This window comes from Meles meles, chromosome 10, assembly GCF_922984935.1.
Source record: "Meles meles chromosome 10, mMelMel3.1 paternal haplotype, whole genome shotgun sequence".
Lineage (NCBI taxonomy): Eukaryota > Metazoa > Chordata > Mammalia > Carnivora > Mustelidae > Meles > Meles meles.
Genome location: NC_060075.1, coordinates 65,643,008 through 65,661,373, shown reverse-complemented (window position 1 = coordinate 65,661,373; position 18,366 = coordinate 65,643,008).

The window sequence follows — 18,366 nt, the reverse complement described above, 5'->3', positions numbered from 1 at the left end:
CCCAGGATCCTGGGATCATGACCTGAGCTGAAGGCAGAGGCTTTAACTCGCTGAGCCACCCAGGTGCCCTGAAAATATTCACTTTTAAATTAGAATTTCATACCTTTGATTTCTAGACCATTTTTTGACCCAGATTGCTTTAATAATCTTTTTTTCTCCACAGTAGTGTTGTTATATAATGCAACATCTTCACTTATCTATAATATTATATACAGGACGTTTCCCCTAGTTTTCTTTTGCTTTTGATTTTTCTTTTTCCTCTGCTTTCCTCATTGCTTTTGCTTCTATATTTCATATTAAGGGGGCGCCTGGGTGGCTCAGTGGGTTGAGCCGCTGCCTTCGGCTTGGGTCATGATCTCAGGGTCCTGGGATCGAGTTCTGCATCCGGCTCTCTGTTCGGCGGGGAGCCTGCTTCCCTCTCTCTCTCTGCCTGCCTCTCTATCTACTTGTGGTCTCTCTCTGTCAAATAAATAAATAAAATCTTTAAAAAAATACTTATATATTTCATATTAAGGGATTTCATCAAATATCTGATGATCCTTAGCTGTCTCTTTATATTTAATAGCAACACATAAAAAATGTTACTAGAAATCTTGGTGTTTGTACCAAGTTAGTGTGTAGAGGTCTTGTCGGCTGGTGTTTTGTTTTTGTTTTTTTGCCCCCTTTATAGTCGGTTTCCCACAAGATGGATCCAAATTCTTGTGTCTCATGAAATTAAGTTTAGCTGTCAATATGTTTGGACTCAAGGATATTCCCTTGTTTGAAGAAGTGTCTCTTCTCTCCCTCACCTGTTTCTGATTTTACTGAGTACAAAGCCTCCAGGATAAAACTTCTTAAGTGAAAGCCACCTGCTTTCTATGAAATTTAGGGAAGAGCAGAGACCTGGTTACTTGAGCAGATGAAAGAGGTATGGAAATCTAACTGCCCCATAGACATCCAACATGCCCTCAGTTTTAGCCCTACCACCATATACCTTTGCCTTTAAAAGGACCCCATGCTTCAAATTTCTGAGCCTGCAGCTCCCTCTCACACTCACACATACTCTGTGAAGCAGCAAAACTTTGGCTTCCACTTTCTGTGTTCCACAAAATCATTTTTGTCAAAAGTTCCTACCTCTTCGTCTTTGAGGTTCTATATGTGCCTTATTTCATCGTTGTCATCTTAGTAGAATCTTAGGAGGGTTCAGAGAAAAATACAAGTGAGTGATCTTCAGGGTTTAAAATTAAGCCTATAATTTTGATTTTTAAAAATTCAGTAATAAGTTACATATTTCTGGGGCGCCTGGGTGGCTCAGTCATTAGACATCTGCCTTCAGCTCAGGTCACTATCCCAGGATCCTGGGATCCAGCTCCTCCATCAGTTTCTCTGCTCAGTGGGAAGCCTGCTCTCCCTCTCCCACTCCCCCTGCTTGTGTTCCCTCTCTTGCTGTGTCTCTCTCTGTCAAATAAATAAATAAAATCTTTAAAAATTTAAAAAAAAATATGTTTCTATTTATTCAGGATTTCTATTGTATTCCTCAGTTGCATTGTCTTTGTATTAGTCCTACACATTTTTGTTAAGTAGTATTCTAGATTTTAAAAAAATATATTGGCAATTCAAAAGACAAATTTTTAAAACATAGCATTTCATTTAGTAATTTCACTTCACAAATCTATCCTAAGAGAATAATTTAAAACTCAAATTCAGAATTATGCAAAAAACAATACTTCGAGAAACAAACTGAGGGTTTTGGAGGGGAGGGAGGTGGGGGGTTGGGTGAGCCTGGTGGTGGTTATTATGGAGGGCACATATCGCATGGACCACTGGGTGTGGTGCATAAACAATGAATGCTGGAACACTGAAAAGAAAAGAAAATAAAACAGAAAAAAATAAAAAAACAAAACAACACAGTTTTGTTTGTTTAACAGTCTATTTATACAATTTAAATATCAAAGGAAAATGTTTATTATGTTATAAGCATCAGTGCCATTGAACTGATAACAAAAGACTTTCAATCTCTTGGGCACATGTCTCAGAAATAGTTTTTTTTTTAATATTTTATTTATTTTTTTGACAAAGAGAGAGAGAGATCACAAGTAGGCAGACAGGCAGAGAGAGAGGAGGAAGCAGGCTCCCCACTGAGCAGAGAGCCCAATGCGGGGCTGGATCCCAGGACCCTGAGATCATGCCCTGAGCGGAAGACAGAGGCTTAACCTACTGAGCCACCCAGGTGCCCCTGAAATAGTTTAAACTGATAAATGTACATGGAAGATTAGAGGAATCATGATGAAATCTTGAGCATTTTTGTCTTTAGGTATAAAAAAAGTGGTTGTTTTCTTCATTTTGCCTGTTTATCTTTTTTCCAAACTCTCTGCAGTTTGAAAACAGTGTTTTTGGCTTTTTGATAATAATAAAATAAATTCATACCATGCATCTGACAGAGTGAAGGAATGAGAAGAGGTTTTTCTTTGTTTTGTTTTTTGTTTCATTTTGAAGATTTTAATATTTATTTGAGACAGAGAGAGAGAGAGAGAGTGCATAAGCATCAGGGGGGAAGGAATGGTATAAGGAGAGAGAGAAACAGATTCCCCACTGAGGAGGGAGCCCAGTGGGGGCTCAATCCCAAGACCCCAATATCATGAGATCACAACTTGAGCCAAAGGCAGTGGCTTAACCATCTGAGCCACCAGGGGCCCCTTGAGAAGAGGTGGGATTATTTGTTTGTTTGTTTGTTCTTCAGATTTTTAACTCTTCTAAAGCATTAAAAATATATATTAACAGAATAAAAGTTTCTAAGATGAGACATTTCCTATTTTCTGAAAGTGATCTAAGGTATTCATTATAAAATTCGAAAGTGTGCAGTAACAAACATACAGAGCATGTAAGGAATTTGTAGTTTATATTTGTTTGTGTTTATAGTTTTTTATTTCTTTATAAATATAATTAAAAAGAACAAAGTGATTCTATAAATGCAGAACTGAATTTCAAAACAGTCATATGTATTTTGCCAGATGAAGAATCCCTTGTAGTTACTAAAATCCAAGTTTCTCTTTTTTGGAGGACACTTGGTATAGAAAAAGTTACCTTCAGAGAGTTTTCCAAAAGTGAGATCAAAACTTCATGAAAGGGGAGCTTGGGTGGCTCAGTGGGTTGAGGCCTCTGCCTTCGGCTCAGGTCATGATCCCAGGGTCCTGGGATCGAGCCCTGCGTCGGGCTCTCTGCTTGGCAGGGAGCCTGCTTCCTCCTCTCTCTCTGCCTGCCTCTCTGCCTACTTGTGATCTCTCTCTGTCAAATAAATAAATTTTAAAAATCTTAAAAAAAAAACCATGAAAATACATATTGAGAATGAGAATGTTTGGTCCAACTGGTTGTTTTGAAATGTAAAACTAAAAATTGTAAAAATATCATTTAACAATAAGCTATCATATTTTGGGTTGTAATTATAAATATAATCTAATTTTTAGAATTAAAAAGAATTAATATATTAATTTGGGGAGATAAATTTTCTAACAAAATTAAATAATAGCACTATATTTGGAATTAACAGTCTGCAAATGAGGAGGATCATTTCTGCAACAATTTTCGAGTACTTCATCAGAATTCTGAAAATCTCTTCATCTTTTGATATGAATATAATTTGAAAGATCTCTTTCCTTCTTACATTTTGTATTTCTCTTCTTTAGTTATGAACCATGCTAACTCTGATAGAATCTTCATTATGTTGATTACCTTATATTGATTGTATTAGTTCTCTGAAATCACTTTATTAGATTTCATGAAATCCTGCAATCTTTGCATGATTAAAAAATTCCTTACCTTTTTTATTTCTACGACTAGATTTTTATAATATCTGAAAACCATGAAAGATATGACATGACAGAGATATAGCACAGTTCTTAGACTAAATGGAATTTTTTTTTTTAGATTTTATTTATTTATTTGACAGAGATCAGAAGTAGGCAGAGAGGCAGGCAAAGAGAGAGTGAGTGAGGGGGAAGCAGGCTCCCTGCTGAGCAGGGAGCCCAATGTGGGGCTAGATCCCAGGACTCTGGGATCATTACCTGAGCTGAAGGCAGAGGCTTTAACCCACTGAGTCACCCAGGTGCCCCTAAATGGAATATTTTTAATAAATAATCAGTTCTTTAGTGAATATGTTCACATTATGATCACAATAGCTGCCTATTAACTAATAGCATTGGAATAAATGACCTACTTATTTACAAATTTATTTGTACCTATTCTCAATTGCTAAAAACTATTTTCGTTTAATGTTTACTATAGTTCTTTGGTCTCCAGAGTTAAAAATTAAGTCTTTATGGCATGTCAGTTCTTGCTGGTGTCAGTGAATATGACTAGAGTCAACCTCCAACCCACTCTTCCTTACCCTAGCTCTGGCACCCACCTACCACTACAAATGCATTCTCTCAACTTTCCAGTTTCTTACTGTGACATCTAAAATAGCAAAAGATTGGCTGTACATGGAGACAAGATGGGCTATCTTATAAGTTGTATTACTTTCAGGATGTAGATCATAAGATTAGTGACTGCCCTTTGACTGCTTAAAGTTAGTGGAGAATACTGTTTCTGCGAGAAGTAACATATTACACACTCACACATTTACCCACTTATACTCCAAAGGTAAATGTTGAAGTTTATTTTGTTTTGTTAATTGCGAGACATTTTAGAGCCTTTAATATGCTTTTGGGTAAAATAACTTTTCAGTGTGGAGATGTGATATGCAGCATATCACAAATCTACTTGAATTCAAATTTCTTTATTTTTAATAATGTCTTGATGGACATTTCTGTACAAAAAATATTTACAAAACCTAGCTTATTCTTTTTTCTCACTTATTTCTGGATCTCATATCATTCCCAACATTTAGGAGCACCACACAGCTCACACTCACAGAATTGAAGATTTTAGCCTTGTCATGGGGTTCTATCTACCAAAATTCTACTTAAAGCCCAGTTCAACTAAAACTTTCAACTCTTTGTTAAAATTTTCATTTTATTTTCTTTTTTTTTCACCAGAGGTAATGAGCCACATTCTCCTTTGGTTTTCTTATAGACCGGTGGTTCTCTATAAGGAATGGGAGATGGGGTTGCTTTTGCTCCCCAAGGGACATTTACAATGTCTGGATACATTTTTAGTTGTCACAATTTGGGGGGAAAGTCTGCTACTGGCATCTAGTGGGCCAAGGGCAGAGATATTGTTAAACATCTACCCTGTAAAGGGCAGCCCCCAAAACAATTATTAGTAGATCCCAGGTTGAGACAAACTGCTAACAATGGTTGTGCTTCCCAGAAGCTATTTTCCACAAACCTCTGGGATGATATGCAGTAAAAATCTGGAAATGCCCAAGTTAAACAGTAAGATCTGTTAATATGGATTTTTTTCCCTTATAGGTAAAATAAACATTGACTAGGAAAAGGCAACTTGCTCAAACCTCCAAAGTTCAAGTCTAATTATAAACTCTTAAATAGTCTAAAATAAACACTAACCGAACTTGATAGGTAAATTAGTGTCGTCGGCCAATCTCACGCAACGTTCATCCTTTGACGCTTCTCTTAACGTTTTCTCTCCTTTCTAATACTTAGATTGAAAGTGGATATCTAATTCTTATTCCACTCATTACTTAACAGGAATACCGAGGTCACCGCAAATAAAGCAGTATGAGTTAATGAGAACAGCTTTAGCCAAAGAGGAGGTATTTCTCCAAGTACATGAAGTGCTTCACATATATTAAGAAACCCCAGCTGAATCGATTTAATAATGTTGGGATTTGCACAATTATTACAGATCCTTCATTATTCACCCAGTCTGCGCATACCACAGCACAAATGAACATCTCAGTCTGGTGGTATTAACATTGCCATTTTCTCACCCATTCCCAGACCATCTGCTCCATGCTGATCATTCACTGCTTTAACATTTAACAGTTACCCAACTGCAACTTAGCAGATTTGTGTACTTTTGAAAACAGCTGGTTTAATAACTGCTTCAGAGCTTTTGGATAAAGAAATTATTTTGTAGTGCTTTATAATAGTCTTTTTTTATCGGTGCCTCTGAGGAAAGAGTATTACACTTGCTCCATTTATGCATCTGCAATTGCTTGTAATATTTCTTGTCACATTTGGAAACATATTTTCAGTATTTATAGCACAATAATGCAGAAGTCTTTATTACCTTCCTTGTTTTTGCTGGGGTTTGTTTTTGTTTTTATATTTATTTATTATTTATTTATTTTTTAATGTCTCTGAGGGCTAGAGTGAAACCTTCTGCATGGAATAATTTAGAGTGCACCAAGGTATAAATTTGAGTTGTCTCAGAGTTTCCACTCACTTGCTATGTCATGAATTTGTTTCTACTTCAGTGATGTTTCTCTTTTTATTCTTTGTTAGAGAAAATGCAAGAAAGAAAATAACTACTTGTTTCAATACTCCAGGGCTCCAAGTGGACATATTTCCCCTGGGGAGTTTATTAGGTAACTTTGTGAATTGCCTCTCTGTTAATGACTGGAAGTTGCCTAAGGGGCACTTCTGGGCACTGACACTGTTCTGATTTCTTGATCGGTGCTGAGGTTACATATGGTAGTTTAGTTTGTGAAATCTTACTGAGGTATACACTTTGCATGTATTTTGTATGCACATTGCAATAAAATGCCAAAAATTAAGGACACAAACAAAAGAATTTTACTAGATTTTCCTCATGGGTATAGGCTAAATCCTAAACTCTCCATTATGGCACAGAAGATCTTTGGTCTTGACCTGACTATGACCATTCCTTACTTTACACTTTGAATTCAGCAGTACAGAGCTGTTTGCAGTTTCTAATACCATCTGCTAATTCGCTGTCTATAGGTTTGCCACTGATTCCATTCACTGGTAGTGATAAGGGAGGAGAGGGGTTTTCTCTTCACTGTATCCTCCTGGCTCTTGTAAACCTAGTTCTGTGTCCAAAATAAATAAATAAAAACACTAATATTTAACAATTGACCTGCTATATCTCATCAAATTATTTTTTTAAATCATATGTCTTTATGAGGTTTTATTTTGTCCCTTTTTCCTGGCCAAAGGCATTTTGTGCAAATGTGTCTTTTTAAAAAATATACCATTTTGACTTATTATTGTTATTATTATTTTTACTGATGTTTCTTAACTTACCTCCCATGGAGTTCGATAGCTCAGAACTTTTGTTACATGGTGTTTTTCTTATCAGCTGGAAGCTAAATCAAAACCTACCTTTTGGATGCATTAAAACACTAGAGACTTCTGCTTTTAGTCAAGGTGAAATAAGGACAACTAGATTTAAACTTTCATCTGAAACAAACACCCAGTAAACAGATGAGATGCAAACCAATAGTATTCAAGGTGCCAGACATCAAACAAAGAATAGGAATCCCTGAGAGATAGAAAATGAAAGATCAAGGTGGCTAAAATCTTCTAAGACAAAGTAAGAAGATGGCCGGTAGAAGAGACCTATGTGGAGAGAGAATCCCAGAGATCCGGAGAGTCCAAATGTAATATTGAACATAGTAGTGATCAAAGCATGCATGGAAGAATACTGTGTGAAGCTGTGGAAAGGATCATCTGACAGGATAATAAGGAGCTCTCTGCCACTCACATAGGAACTGGAATAATACTTGTTTCGACCAGCCAGACTAGAACATGTCAAAACTCAGAGAATTGGCTAGAGTGCTGAAAAAGAACTTGCTTCAGTAGTGATGAGTAATTAGATGATTAAATGATGCTCCTTGACTAACAAATCAACTTATTTTTTTTTTTACAAATAAATTTAGTGCATCCCAGAACAAAAGGTAAAATACATATAGCTAAAATAAACTGTGCTATAAACTATACTAAAATATACTATAAAATATATAACTATATATACATAACTATACATATAATTATATAGAATATATAAAATATATACATATATATTATGTATATATGTATATATACATGAAATACATAAGTATCCAGGTTCCAACAAAGTTCAATGTACAGTGCTTGGTATCCAAGAAAGAGTAGCCCAAAGAAACAGGAAAATATAATGAGGAGAAGAAACAATTAGTTGAAACTTACCTAGAACTGACTTAGATGTTAGAATTAGCAGAAAAAGACATTAGATAGTTACAATTGTGTGCTGTAGTATAAAGAGATATAAAGACATGGAAGACTGAAAAGAAACAGATACAAACTGGACTTACAGAATTGAAAACTAAAATACTTGAGCTGAAAAGCACATTTGGTGGGGTTATTTGCAGAGTAAGTAGTACAAGAGAAAATGATAGTGAAATTGACAACATAGCAATACAAACTATCCAAAACGAAACCTATACAATATCAAACTGAAACAACAACACAAAACTGAATGGGTAACTTAGTATGTGTCCAAACTGGAGCCTGAAAAAATATCATTGCTTTTCTCTGAGTTTGTGTAAGCATGAAACTTATTCTGGTTCTCTTAGACAGAAATACTATCGTATAATTATAGGTTTATAATTAGAATATACTATAGATTTATAAAATCAATTATTTTGACAATCGGGTTTAAACAACTCACAAAAAAATGTATGTTAGTAAATAATTCGCTAGGAGAGTAGAAATTCATATTTCTTAATGTGATAGTGTTTTAAAAATGTTTGCATTTGTTCATATCCTTTGTTCATTCCTCTCTGTCACGTGTAGGCCACCTTTAAAACGTGGTAATTGTTATGCACACAGAAACATTAGTATTCAGTATAGTTCAGTGGGATTCAATCAGTTAAATAGACAAAACCTTGAATTTATGTGCCCACTGAGTGACGATTCATGGTGGTTTTTAAAGACTTCTTCTCTCACACAGCCATCAATCAAAGTGACAGCGTTCTTTAGATTAACTTTGGATTCCCCAGCACAAATTAATTAATCTGTCCACTACTTCCTATCTCAGTGTTTCAATCAGCCAACAAATAAAGCCAATCAAGATTTCAATTCTTTGCTGATTAGCCAATAAACTGTGACAGTGGACTTGTGGCAGGACTTCTGGGACTCTCATAGAAGATTATTTATAGATGGAGCAATGCTGTGATCAGTCTTTAAACCACAAATAAGAACATTGTGTTTTCTTCCCAGTTACTTTCATCAAGGCAAAGAACCTTTTCAGGTAGAAATAAAACCATTAAACAACCAGCTGCAAGGATACTCTCCTTGAGGTTATATTAGTGACATTTTGGTAATACTGTTGCTTTACTAACATCAAATTGTGTGAATGCCATGGAATTTTTGAATTTAAAGAATTACTTTTGTTCAGATGAAAGGATGCATGTTAGAGCTGTCACTATTTCTCATTGTCAAGAATATTTATGGACAAGAATCCGAAATACTCTTTATACCAAGAGAGAATTACTTCCCACCTTTCATATACTTATGAGGAAAATACACTTTACAGTATGTCCTACAGTTAATCTAGTACATGTTTCGTCTCCTGAAAATCCTTATGATTTTAGAATAGAATAGAATAGGTAGAATAAAACCAACTAAGAGAAAGTGTGTAACCTAGAGTTAATCCAGCCTTTGCTGATGTTAAAAAGAAACAAGTCCAAGTTAGAGACACTTTTGCTAAACCCCACCAAGATTTATACCTAACTAGTTGCAGTTTCACCCTCACCTAGGAGGGAATTTTAAGCCTGTCAGTCTGCTATTTTCTCATCAGCACTAGCTATGAAAAGACCCCTTTGCCTTCCCCAAAGGAAAAATAATCTTGCCTGAGGTAATCAATTCTTTTAACATCTTTGCCCCACCCCTCTGACTCTAGAATCTTTCCAGTTTGTATAGTTTCTGAGAGCTCCTTCCTAGTTGTTAGGTGGGATACTGCCTGATTCATGATTGATTGAATAAAGTCAATTAGATTAAATGTATTTGGGTTGAATTTTGTTTTTTAACACCAGTAACAAGTTGTGTGTGCTTGAGGATCAGTTAATTTGTACAAAAGCTTTGGTTTTCTCTTGTACGTAATTAAGGATGTAGACTAAACAACCTCAAACATTTGCTGGCTCAGCAAAACCACACAAGTATCTTTTTTTCTTATAAAGACTACATCGAGACAATTTTTCCTCTCTTTGTTTTTACCACTATTCATTTTTTGAAGTTTGTCCAAATATCAGTGACCTCATGAACTTGACACTGGGCAGTAAGCAAATGTGAGATGAGGTTGGCGACCTTTTGGTTCTCCATTAGACTTTGCATTCTATTTCTTCACCTCTTTCTAGCAGAGGGAGAGGGGAAGGAAATAAATCAATCCTGTTCCTCAAAGTATATGGGTGCCATCTGTTCCTCCTGACAGTCTATGACCTTTACCATTCTAATCTTCCAGCCATTCTACTTCATTTCTTAAAGATTTTAGCTCCTGTATAACAATCTTTATTTAATGTCTACTCCTGTCATCCTGAAAGGTGACTCGTCAGTTCTGTCTTCTTCATTCTTTGGTATATTTATTTCTCGTGGAAATTTTGCCCACACCACCTTAGTCAGCCATTTTCAATTTTATACCAGAAAGTAAATCACTTCTGAAATATCTATTTTAAATATTTTACCCTTTATATTTTCCATATGACTTATTCTACTACATATATAACTAAAATTCTTTGAACTTCACAAAAATTCATTATAATCTACTATTTATCATTTTAGTCACCTTTGAAAATTTCCTTGCCTCTCTCACCTCTCATTTAGATTGCAAAATCTAAACCACATATTACTTGTATTCAGAGTTTTTATGTGTTTCACTTAACACTGCCTGAAAAGAAGCTGTTCTCTACTCTTCAACTTGCCTTCCCACTTTCTATGATGATTCTCCTCCATCATAATCTATTAAGAAAAAGATGCCAGATATCTGAAACCCCATTATCTTTCCACTAACAAATCCACGTTTTCACTTGCAAAACTACCCAACTTCTCTTTCTCCCATTATAATGAAAGAAAAATTCCTACTCTTACCAAATTCAATTCTCTTCATTTCAGTCCTGGGCCTAATTATCTCTCTTATCGTAATGGATTTTGTATTTTTGATGATTTACCTGATTTCCTGCTTCTTTATTAATTTCTTCTCTACCGAGTTTGCCCCATTGATACCCATAAAATTTTTATTATCTCTTATCTTATAAAATAAAAATTAAAAGTTTAAATTTGAAAATGCCCTTTACTCAACTAATAAACCAGTTTAACTCTTATAGTTTCTTTGCTCCCTTTCATACCATGCTGTTTCCAATTTTCCTCTTCAATTCTCATGTATTCTTCAGCATATGAGAATTCTAGACCATCTTAAAAATTCTTACACACCACTCTTTTTACATCACTCTTAAATCATCAAATACTTCCATTTTGCCAAATCCAAATGACACTTTTCTGTTTCTATCCTACTCAGCATCTAAGTAGCTCTAAGGCTTTCATATCCAACTTTTAATTCGTAGCAGTCATGGAAATATGCCACTCAGATCTCTGTTCAAGAAAGAAATTGCCATTTGGCTGCAACGGATGAAATTAGCTGACAGTCTTCAGCTTCAGCACTTCAGCTTTCAAGCTGAGACAACGCGTTCCCAGGCAACCCCAGACAATGACTATGTGTGGCAAGAGTACCAGAGTCTAGCCATTGATGCCAAATGCAGATCTCCTCAAATAGCCGATTCATTATTCTCTATTATAGGACTAGTTTTCTCTGCTTTGAACACTAAGAAGACAGAATCATTTTATTTATATCATTATATTATTATGACATAATTTTAAAACATATATTACATTATATAAGTGTGTATACACACACATATATATATATATAATTTTTATTATTTTTTTAGCGTGCTTTCCAACTAGACAGCAGGTACCACTGAGGGCAGGGCTATTATGAGGTCCCAAGGAATCCCTGATTCCTAACAGCATTCATAATATACCCCAAACAAATGCTTATTAAGTTGATCAGTAAATTAAAAAGCTCATAAATGCGTCAATGTTTTATATATTTCTCCTTCAAAAATTATTCTTTAATTTCTCCAAAATTCTAATATCTGCTACAGATATGATAAAATCATCTAAACTGAGATATAAATTATAATCATCCTGACAATACCTTCTTTGGTTTGTATTCATCTGGTTTTATTTGAAGATGTTTTATTTATCTTAAAAATCTACTTCTGTTTTATTTTATTTAATAAGCATAATTTAATAAGCATAGAATTTTATGCAAGTATAAAGATCAGTCATGCAGTCAACTTAGTCTACTAACTTCAGATGGTCTCCTCTAATCACATACACACACAGAATGAGTTTTGCCTATATAACACAGCTGTACAAACTCAGAAAACCTGATTTTGAAAATACCACAGTTGAGAAACAGTGGGGAGCAAGAAGGAACATGTCTGTGTATGCGTGTATATTTGAGTAACAGTACTTCATTTGGTTGGTCATGTTACCAATAATTATGACCTTGTGTCACTCTTCCAGTGTTTTGCTGTGCCTGAATAGGTGCACAGAAAAGAAAAATAAATTAAGTGAAAAACAGCTCTAGGTGTAAATGAAGAGAAATGACAACACAGAGAGACTAAATTTCTAATTTAGTATAATAAAAGAAAATCAATTTAATGTTTTAGAGATGTTGTTTTGCTCAAAATGATAGCAAAACTATTTAATGTTAAGTCATATTACCAGATACAATGGAAAAGCCTAATAGTAAATGGCAGAACTCCAGAAAATAAATCTATGCCATCAGTGATATGTAACTAAGAACATATACTTCTGATTTAAAATGTAATTGCTAAGGATTTTTTTATTATGTTGTTGACTTCCCAAACAAAATTTAAACTTTAAATTATTTTTACTTTCACAATTACAGACTCAAAAGCATGAAGCACATTATTAAAAGATTCCCTCTATCATGATAGTTTTTTGTTTTTTTTTTTTTTTTAGTTTTCTGGGGTTTTTGTTTTTTACTTTTTTCAATAATATGAACTTAGATACATTGGAATTTTTTAGGCATTGAAAAGTAGATTGTTGGTGAAACATATAATATCTAATATAACCCGAGTTAAGAAATTACATGAAGTATATCACAAGTAAACTTTCACAAGATTTATTTAAGTTAAATGTTTTAATCCTAACCTATTAACCACCATGCCTGTTAATCATTAATGATATTTACATAGCACAAAAGAGAAGGAAGACATTCTACACAAAATAAGTTTTTAGGTGGAAATCCATTCTTTTGATGAAACATTTTTTGATGTTTTATCCAGCTTTATTTTTTGTTTTGTTTTGTGGAGCTTTTTTGTATGTAAGGGTGGTTTTTGTTTTTGAGTTCTTGTTTTTTTGTTTTTGTTTATGTCTATCATATTAAAAGCTGAAAATTGGTTCTTTCTTTTTAAAAGTTCCTTAGAAAAATAAAAAAATAAAAAGAAAGAAAAGTTCTTTAGAAATATCTTAAGGGTAGGGGCGCCTAGGTGGCTCAGTGGGTTAAGCCTCTGCCTTCGGCTCGGGTCATGATCTCAGGGTCCTGGGATTGAGCCCTGCATCGGGCTCTCTGCTCTGCAGGGAGCCTGCTTCCTCCTCTCTCTCTCTCTGCCTACTTGTGATCTCTGTCAAATAAATAAATAAGAAATATATATATAAAAAAAGAAATATCTTAAGAGTAAACATAGAGAATTCACATATTTCCTGGAAATTTTAATTGAGCTTCAGGAACTCGGAAGGCATAGGCTGTTGACAGTTTTCCCATGAAACCATATATGATACTCAAATCTGTTTGAAAATTACGTTGCACCAGTCATTCAACTTTGTGTGATCTTATGATTATAAATGAGCAAACCCCACAAGATTTGGTTCAGTTTGATTAAGCATCCCAGGAAGAGCAGCAGTTTAATGTGAAGAGTAATTAACTGGCAGATAAAGGCTAATGGATGTCCTCAAACCCCTAAAGAGCTGTGGGGTTTGCTCTTGAAAAAAAAATAAAAAATAAAAAAGACTTCCTTTTCTCCAAAGCAACCAAAAGCCAATACATACACATCAATACACAAAACACCAAACTTATGAGAGCCTGTTGGAAAAACTATTGGTTTAGAGAGAAATAATCCAAAGTTCAATTTTATCCCATTTAAAAAAAGAGAGAGACCTAATTTACATGTGTTAAGTTCTTAAGAAATAAACCTTATTATCCATGAGCTTGTATTAGACACTTGTAGTACTGGGTCAGGGGTTAGACCCAGCATAATCCAGAGTCCAAGTGAAAAGATAAATAAGTAAGTGTATACCTTGTGATCAATATAGATCAATTTGCACATTGGCTAACATAAGAGTAACAATACTATATAGAAGGGAGTTTTAATGAGCTATTATATACAATATAGAATGAAGATTTTCTTTTCTGGCTATATAGTAGACCAGAAATCACTTCCACTAAAAGACACCTATTATTTATATAGATATAGATATAGATATAGATATGTGTGTGTATGTGTGTGTACATGCACACACATGCATATATTCCTTTCCCATTAAAGCCTATTATTTCAGAAGGCTTTGTGTCATTAACCATGAAGTTATGAGAGATGGATAGGAAGCACATAAAAACAAGGAAGTAAAAATCTGAGACCTCAAGCTTACAAATTACAGCCCAATAAAATGTTTGCTTATAATTGTTCAAACACATATTGACAAAAATAATACAGATCCCAAGTACACCAATTTCTGCAGGAACTTTATTGTCAATGAAACTCCAATCCAATGCTGTTGATGCTTGTCTTAGTGCCATGCATCTGCTAAAGTTAAAATCCACACTCCAGTTCTGAGAAGGCACTAGAGGATAAAATGCAAAGGAATAGCATTCTAGGGTGCAAAACTAGGGGATAAGCAAATAACTTACATTTATTCTTGGTCAGGAAACAGGGAAAACTAAATATTTCCTATTTACCCCTCATATAGATGGGAGGGTTTTTTTGTTTGTTTTTTGTTTTGTTTTGTTTTTTTAAATTTATTTATTTGACAGAGAGAGATCACAAGTAGGCAGAGAGTCAGGCAGAAAGAGAGAGGGAAGCAGGCTCCCTGCTGAGCAGAAAGCCCAATGCGGGACTTGATCCCAGGACCCTGAGCGCATAACCTGAGCTGAAGGTGGAGGCTTAACCCACTGAGCCACCCAGGCGCCCCATAATAGAAGGGAGTTTTAATGAGCAATTTTTCCTTGGCCATCAATGTGAAATGAGTGATTTTGAACAACAGGTGTTTTCTTTCAGTTTTTAGGTTACAAGGCCATTAGAAGACACATATGATCCCAATCTGGAAGGTTTCACGAGTCTAGAACAAGGTCTAGGAATAACTTCAAAAGAGAATTTGAGGTTATAAGAGGTAAAGTGCGGTCTGTTGTAGAAAAGAGGACATATATGATTTAGGGCAGGCAAAAAGCAAACTGTGGCTGACTCATGATTTTTTATCCCAAATCAACTTTCTTCCATTTGCTTTAGATCCCCCCAATTTTTACCTGGGCATATATCCTAGCCTGTATTTCCCAACCTCCTTTGCAGCTTGGTATGACCTTGAGACTAAGTTCTGGCCAAGGATTTGTAAGCAGAAATATTATGTGGAACTTCCAGGAAGGCTGATTAAAACTGCTTGCCCGCTGTTTAAGTGCCCTTTTGCTCTTCCTCCTGTCTCCTTCCTTTTGCCTGAAAGAACAGAACATGATGGCTGTTGCTAGTTACATTAGTTTATGGTGTGACCTTGGGTGGAAGTCAGCCTAGCAAAGAGAAGAGTTAAATGACTTCACGTATTGTATTATCCCAGGACCGCTTGTATTGTGGTGTTGTTATTGTTTCCACCCCCCCTTTGGGTGTTTGTTTGTTTTGTTTTATTTTAATGTGAGAGAATAAGTTCTAATATGTTCTTACAACTTATTATTATTATTATATGTACCTGAACCCAATCCTGGATGATATAAAATGTCCATATATTTTTATAAATGCTTAGAATTATTTTCTTGGTGGGGTCTACAGCACAGTGAGAACTAGGAACATTACAAAAATGTTCACCTGATCTTTCAGAGGACCATTACCTACAGTAGGAAATAATTGCAAGCCTTGAGAACATTTCTCTGAAAGGATTACACATAAGTATACATAGGAACAAGCTATAATTTCTTCAATGATTCTAAATGTCTAAATTATACAGAAATTAAATGAATTATTTATATGTGTACCTAATTCAGATTTAAGAAATTAATAACTATTATCAGATAGACTCTTATTTAGATGCTATAATCTTGAAATTTTCTGATTTTAAAGTAAAATCATTCCTGATTGTTTAAAAAAGTCAATCTCAAATATTTTATATATGTTATATCAAATTATTTGCCTTATTTTCTGAAGCTTATTGTTATAATGAACTTAAAATGTACATGACCAGTGTTCACTATATTTTTTAATTGCTTATTTCTTACTAAATGGCTATAAATCTTTATATACTGCAAGTAGGTGTGGTTTCCCAAGCTTTAGAGGAAAATAGTAGAGATAAATAACACAAATGCTTGGGTCGAAATTATTATAAGGGGTACCTGGCTGGCTCAGTCAGAAGAGCATGCGACTCTTGATCTTGGGGTCATGGGTTTGAATCCCATAATGAGTGTAGATATTACTAAAAAAAATTAATAAATTAAAAAAAAAAAGAAACTCTTTCCCTTCTGTTTATCATAGAGACTGTGAAGAATTCTGGAATATCTCACTGTGAGGTGAGAATAACATTTGTTTTGAATCTTTATAAGATAACTCCAGAGCCTAATTGGAATCTCCATACCTTTGGTTCTATAGTTCAGATGGTGACTATAGAGCATCCGGGTGGAAATTGTTATATATCTGCTGGTATGGCTATATTTTATTATTTATTAGCAAAATACATCATTTCTTCAATTTTTTAAAAATTTCTTCATATACTTAATAGGAAACCTGTGAAGAACTTAAATCTTAAATCACGTTTTAGACTGTTAAAAAGGGCATCTTGATTTGAAAGATCAAGCCCTATTGAAGTTGTCCTATGCACAGTCAGATGTCTTCCTAAGAGCTAACCAGATATTCTCAGATATCAAATAAAAGCTATTTAACTATAAATAATGAAATTGATGGAAAACTTCTTTCTTTCAGAAACCTTCCCATTTAATTTTATACATAACCAAATATTTGACGCCAAAAAATAAAGTATAGTTCTGGGTAAGAGATAGTGTTGGCAGCAAGCCAATGTTCCTGCTAAGAACAATTAAAAATCTATACAATTACAAAAATTATAAATTCAAAGGCATTGGAAAGCTGACAATTTTAATGACTTTGTTCCAAGCAATTGTTTTAAGTAGGATAAAAAGAGAACTGACTGTAAAAGGAAACACTGAGAAATTATACATCATCGAATTTAAGTTTCTCTGAAAAGGAAATCTACAGAATAATAATAATAAACATATATAATAAAAGAGTTACATCCAGAGAATGTAAAATACTGTGAAAGCTCCATTATAAAAACAAACAAACAAAAATACTTCATAAAAAATGGATCAATGACTTAAATAGAAATGCCAGCAGATAATATATACAGATGGGAACATATGAAAAGATACTTGACATCATTATTTATTAGAGAAATGTGAATTAAAACCACCAGTAAGATACTACTGCATATCCACCAACATCTCCAAAATTAATAAGACTTACAATGCAACATGTTGAAGAATTGGAGCAACTAGAACTTTCATACATTTTGTGAGAATACACATGGCACAGTCACTTAGGAAAATATTTTGGCAGATTTTTGTAGAATTAACATTGACCTAGTGATTCCATTCTAGATGTTACCCAAGAGCAATGAAAAAAACAAAATTGACCAAAGTAAGAGTAGAAAATCCTAAACCAAGTAAGCCAATCCAGTGATATATAAAAGGACAAATCATCTCCAGATATTTAACAACAAATGTGAATGGTTAAACAGTAGAGCTTTGGAAAAAAACAAAGGTGAACATCTTCATGGCTTTGGAGTGGGAAAATATTTTTGACACAATACACAGAGGACTAACTAAGGAAAACTTTTAAAAATGGATCATTTTAAGGTATGACATCTTTAATAGTAAAAAGGGAGCACTGTGGCTGTGTGTTTTGGAGAGAGGGTATTCTCAATACTTACATCTTACTAAGGACTCTTATTCAGGGTAATTCCTATAAATAGCCTAAAAATCATAAGACAGACAACCTAACAATAATCTAGGAGAAGTAACAAACAAGCAAGCATTATACACAAAAATAAGTGAATATAAAAAAGACCAGTGAAAATATGAAAAGATGTTATATGTGTATATATACGTGTGTGTGTGTCTGTATGTATATGTGTA